The sequence below is a fragment of the Adiantum capillus-veneris genome, chromosome 16 (genome assembly GCF_014529385.1).
Source record: "Adiantum capillus-veneris isolate H3 chromosome 16, ASM1452938v2, whole genome shotgun sequence".
Classification (NCBI taxonomy): Eukaryota; Viridiplantae; Streptophyta; class Polypodiopsida; order Polypodiales; family Pteridaceae; genus Adiantum; species Adiantum capillus-veneris.
In genome coordinates this window covers 56,790,877-56,797,247 of record NC_140946.1, presented here as the reverse complement: position 1 = coordinate 56,797,247, position 6,371 = coordinate 56,790,877, and positions in this window count along the sequence as shown.

The following is a 6,371-nucleotide window of genomic DNA, read 5'->3' as shown; positions in this document are numbered from 1 at the left end:
TAGACCATAGAAAGTAGCTGAAGCATACAATGACTAGACCAACTACACATAGATACAATCATGGAAAGCCACCAACGGCTAGCAAAATAACCCAGCCTAGCTAAGTCTATCTCCAAACTATGGTGATGGTGGTTTGGCCACGGTGTCCACTAGACCACAACACATATCACTGCCACGTTGACACTACCCAGGCAAGAGTTTGTCCAGCGTGAAATCTAAACCAATTGTAACTAACTGTCTATCCTGTGCAAGTTACATTGTAGCCCTGCTACAAGTTGCCTGCCACAAGACCACTCATCGTCTCGGTGAGAGAAAACACTAAAAATTATGAAAGGAAATCGCATGTACTAAGTAAGCTGAAAAAAGAATTGTCGATGGATGTTAAGTTGTGCTCTCCCAATCGTGTCAACCTAGAGAGAGTGTCATCGCTATTGTCGCCATTGTAGCACCCAAAGAGTTTGTCTCTGGAGGTGGAGCCATAAGATGGATCATAAACGGTTGCGCCTTGCTCTTGACAAACTGGCCCTTTCGGCCAACTGCTGGCTTGCAGAGGGAAGCACCTGTCCTAGATGGTATTGAGATTGCCAACTAACAACCATGGTGATGTGTGCCAGCAAATCCCTGACAAGGAACTCTTTCTTGCGGCTACACTGGGTCATATAAGCAAGGTGCTGTAACCCCTAGGGGTGGTAGTCAAAATACTGAGACTCAACACCTCCCACAAGCTGTGTAAAGGGATCTCGATGTGCATAACCCATAGAAGTTTATACCTGAGTGTTAGCAGCAAGCCAACTCGGATACCATTTTTTGGATCTCTCATTGTAAAAACATTTATTATTTTGATGAATCGGGAATATTGTAACTGCTATTTTCCGAATAAACCTTGTAATTGATGAGCCGGGGCTACAAGCTTCTAGATTGTATCAACCTATCTTTACCTATCTTTAGTTAGAGCTCCCAGATTATTAGTCTTGGCTAAGGTATAAAAGCCAATTTTTGTAAGTTATTTTTAAGCTTTGGATAATGAAATACACAGCGTTGTCGGGGGATAATTGTGCGAAAGGTGAGTCAGGAAGGCACCGGGCCCCTGGCTGTCAGAGGTGTGGGAAAAGAGGTGCTGCCGGCACAATTAGACAATATTATTCAAAACAAATAGTTTGCCTAATTTCAGTTAATCGACAGAATCCATGATTAATCAATCACTAATGGAGTCTTAATGCTCCTTACGAGATGAAACCTGGCTTAATCCAGGTGCTAATCAAGAAAAGTGATAATGACCTGCTTAACTTTGTCTTCTGCTTCTTCCCGTTATGGCTTAGGAACTTCCTCTTCCAATGGCCATCTGATTTGTCTTCCATAATTGAATGGGTTTAGGCTCGGCTAATGGTTTAAGATTAGGCTCGGAGATTAAGAATATAGAGATTAGGATTTAATTAAAAAGCTTATCGTGATCCGCTTAAGCTTGGTTTGATTCGAATGCTTAGAATAGGATTATGATGGCTAATAGAGGTTAAGCTCGAGAAATTGAATGGCTAATCAATGCTTGAAAGCTTTGGCTTGGCTTAAAGGGATTAGGCTTAGAATTAGAAGCTCGAGATTAGGCTAAGCTCAATGAGATTAAGATTACCTTCGCTTAGGCTTGGCTCGGTTCAAGAGATTAGGCATCGGCTCAGCTCCGTGGATCCTACAGGCTTCAATTCATTACTTGCTTTAATCCTTGACAAGCTTCTTCTCAAGCTTCGACCTCTATCTTCCTTGCTTGCATGCCTTGCCGAGAACTAGCTCGAGAGATTAGAAATAAAGCTTGATGTAGAGAGCTTGGCTCAAGCTTTTGAGATTAAGAAGCTTAGGAATTCGATTTGATAATCTGTGCTTAATCGCCTTGCTTGAGTTAAGCATGCCAATCACCTCCGGAGAGAAGAGGATTTCATAAGATGAGGAGAGGTTAGCTTAGAGCTTAAGAAAACGGCTTGGCCTAAAGATTAGTCTTAGCTTAATTAATGTAAGTGGTCCGGCTTAGAGGGCTTGGTGAGAGCTTAGGTGATTTGCTTGGTTTAGGGATAATAGGATTAACTCCACTTATGAGAGCTTAGGCTCCTTCTCCCGGAGAGAGGAAGGACCTCAAGATGATGAGGAGAAGTCCCCAATTTCTCTAGATGAGGAGAGCTTGATATCACACGACATTCCTTGTTATATATTGCATGGCACAAAAAACTCTCTATACTCGGCCATCCCATTAGCGATTCGCTTATGGGAATGGGCTCATGATGATGTGGCATGCTGAAACTTCGACCGGCGCAAAACCAAGCGGGAACGAGATCGAAATGGTGCGCCAAGGCAAGCCGAGCATTTTTCGTTTCATCGGCATCATCATCTGCGCCTTCTATTGCCTTGCGCGAGCTTACCTTCCCCGCTTCCTCCTCTGTTCGCTGCCGCCCGTCATCTCCTTCCTTCCCCTTCACATTAGGTTAAATAAAAACCCCCTTTTTTGACTTAATGGGGGGCCACACTACTTAGGGCGGCTTTTGGCTTCGCTCCCGGGGCGGCCGGTTGAGTTGGGCGGGCATTGGCCCTTAAAGGGCACCATTGAAAAACATCTCATTTGGCATACCTATCGGCCGAGCAATGCCATTCTCCATAAGAAGGCTCACATTTTGGTATGCATACCGGCCAAGGCTTTGGCAGGCTTCTTCATTGGCGGCCATAGTCATTGTAAGGGAATCACATTTGGCATAAATATCGGTTAAGGCTTTGCCTCCTTGACATCATTTTCCACATCCACTGATTAGCAATATCACCGCGAATTCTATTGCCCACTCTAGTGTGTTGAATGGCACCATGGCTTCCACGATGCAAGTATCTGTGTCCGTCAAAGCTAGGCTTATGATAAAAAATGCTTCCGCATTGGCCCACATTTGGCATACACATCGGGCACCGCACTGCATTAAGCCAAATGACTGTGACTGATCAGGGCGACCGGGGTGGTTCGAACCCGGCCCCCGGCGATACTTAAACTGGCCATATCTTGCCAACCGAAACCCCGATTGATGAGCTGGAAAGACGGTCATGCTCCTGAAAGTGAGCACTTCGGACTCATGCATTTCTTTCATCTTTGACCTTTTATCAACAGGTGCTCAATCCGGTACGGATCTGCTACTGACTGAAATTAAAACTGTCATAACTTCTTATCTGTAGCTCCAATTGACGAGCCATAAAGACAGGCATGTAGAGCTCTTCAAGTAGTTCAACTCTGGTTAATAAAATCCCAGCTATAACCATATTAAGCATACTCACTGTTTTTCATTGCCAATGCATCTTTTGGCCCTTAGAGCCACATCTGGCACACTTTTAGCTTATAATTTGGCTTGTTAGCAAGCCCTTATAACTGCTGATTAACCATGCAGGATTCAAATACTCTTGATCAACATTCCTTTGCTCATTTTCTTGTCAGGGGAGCGGAGAGGCACGACAGCATGAGCTAACAACACTCACTTCTCTCCTTCTCACACTTCCTACTCCCTCCCCGGTTGTCACATTGCAATCGTGTATGTTGCGTTGCAACCGTAGGTAAGAGCTCTACGCATTGACGTAAGCATTTTATAGTATTTCGTAGCTTTTAGCGTCGTCAATCCGCAGCCTCATTTCATCATAAGTAGGAATTTACACTTTAAAATAAAAAACTAAACATAGGCGGGGTATTGGGGCATCATTGCTAAGCATTTAGATGCATTCTGGGTCAAAAACGACTAGGTCAAAAATCCACTGCTGTTAATAATCACGATTTTTGCATTTGACCTAAAGTGAGATTTGAGACCATAAGCATGTGTGCTTAGGTCTTATAAACATGTCCTATAATTTTTGTTACATTTGGATGTCATTTGATGCTGTAACGATGTGATTTGTTTGCCGATGAGCGATTGGCTTTTAGTGATTTCAGTCACTTGAGTGTAGCTTGAGTTAGATGCGAGTTGTTTGTTGTTTTCCAAGAACTTGACAACCTCTTGTATCCTCTATGCACTAGTCGAGTCAGCTTCGTCCCATGGATTGACAATTTAATCGTGGTTCTCGCTACGTCTGCAATAAGATAGGAGTGAGGTTAGACACCCGTCCCACATTTGGCACCGTTGTCGGGGATCGAAGAGACGTAAATTAGGGAGAAACACGAGCGTCTTGTGAAGTTATTCTTTAATTTCCTCTAAGATCTCCTAGAGTCAAAACTTTCTTTTAGAACCGCATAGCTTAAGATTCTCGTCTTTTGCTGTGTAGAGGTAGCTTGGAAGTAATCGTACTTGCTGAGTGCCTTTAGGATTGTAAGATTGTAGAACTAGATTAGGATTTTGAGAATGATCGATAGACGAGACAAGTCTTAAGATCAATGCTCAGAAAACCATAAAAAACAACAAAACGAGTGTTTGTGGACACTTTCCACAACCCCATTGCAATAGAACTTAGGAGTAGGGTAAGTAGAATCCAAAGTGGATTTCAGAACATTGCTCTCTCGGAAAGAATCAATTGTGAGTTGTTATTTGAAGTTGCAGAATTTCATGTCTACGGCTAGAAAATAGCACGAAAAGACTGTCAACCACTCAATCCGACTGGAGAGTATGCTTTAAAAGTTGTATGAACTAGTGGATAAGCTTCAAAAACTGATAATCTTGCACATTTGAGTATACCACAAGGTCAAGCATATCAAGTAGACCACACAAATCAAGTTTAATGAAATTTGAATCACAAAAGTGAGACTTAAGCCAGATTTTTGAAATCAGAGTCTGCGGACACAAAACAGTTGCTAAAATTGAACAGATTTTGTCCAAACTTAGTGAAACTTGTCCAGGGATCTTAACAGGTTGTATATTTGGCAAATCAAGCCAAAAAGTGCAAAAAACTGATAAAAGTAAATAATCGTGATTATTTACTACTGCTACATAGAGACACCATTTTTTACTTTCAAACTTGTACAATATTAGACCAACATAATACAAGGCCACCGGGAAATTTTGGATTCAATCGGATCCAAATTAATACATGTTCACTCAGTTTTCAGGTTGCAGATTAGGCCTTTGACTTTTTGCAAAATTAAGGTATGAAGGTCTCAATTGCTGACTCAATTAGCTCGATTTGAAGTGATACACATAGAACAATCACAATAGTTAGCAAAAACTATACAATCTTTGCAAAAGAATAGCTAACTTGATCAAAATTGATATAGGAATCAGGTTGCAGATAAGGAATTAGCAGCTTGACAGAAGTTGCACTCAAATTAAGTGGAAAAAATTGACAACAAGTCAATCCAACGATAAGCTGCCCTTGCACACTATCCTTGAAGAAGTCTTAGACACTTTTTCGGATTCAACATCTGAAATGTCGTGCTACTCGACTCACTCAGAAACCGGAACGACAGTGCGCTATAAGCACATACTCTCTTTTTATAAGACTAATCGCCATGGAGCTCAGGTTTACCTGGATCCTAACGAAGAGTATGCTATTCGCATTGATGACCATGGATTGAGTTCGAAGATGAAATCAGGGCAAACAAACAAGGAAAAATATTCATGGATAGAAACGGAACTCAGTATTTACAAGTTAAAAAGCCTGACGTGATAGACAAATGGGGGTTAGAAGTAAACACCATAATTCCAGATATGGCAGCTAAAGAAGGACCACCAACTTTAGAATTCGAGAGATATGATCAAGTTGATTTGAAGCCTTTGAAACGGCTTAGTACGGATAATCCTAGGATCGGAGTCATTGTTGGGAAGATAGAAACGTCAAAGATCTTCTATGGACTTCCCATGCCACATCAGGACAACTAACACCCATGAAGATCATCTATATCTTCAAAATCAAAGATAAGGGTTCAACAGATTTACCAACTTACCTATTTAGGAATCGTTATAACAACAACTTTGTTATGATGACTCCTGAGGAGGTGAAACAAGCCAAATACCAAGGGTACTGCATAAGGGATTGGATATTGGGCCAAGGACCAAAAACTATTCCAAGAGAAGAACACCGTGAGAGATCTTCCGAGAGTAATGTTAAGAAACCAGATACCATTTCATCACGAAGAAAACCGGGTGACACTAAAGCTAGTCCAGGGCTACATGAGTCACTATTTCCAATACACTGGTTCGAAGGACTCCGTACGGGACCAACTGCCAGGAGACCGGGAGTTGAACCAAATAGACACGTCAGACCAGTTGATTTTCAAAAATGGGTCAAAAAATACAGTGGATCTGGGGATCCTTATGACCACTTAGCAAGCTTTAAACAAGTGCTAAGATCAGAACGTATATTTGATTTCCGTACTCAATTCTAGGGGTTTGGAATGACATTAGAAGGAAAAGCATTGACATGGTTCCAAAACATTC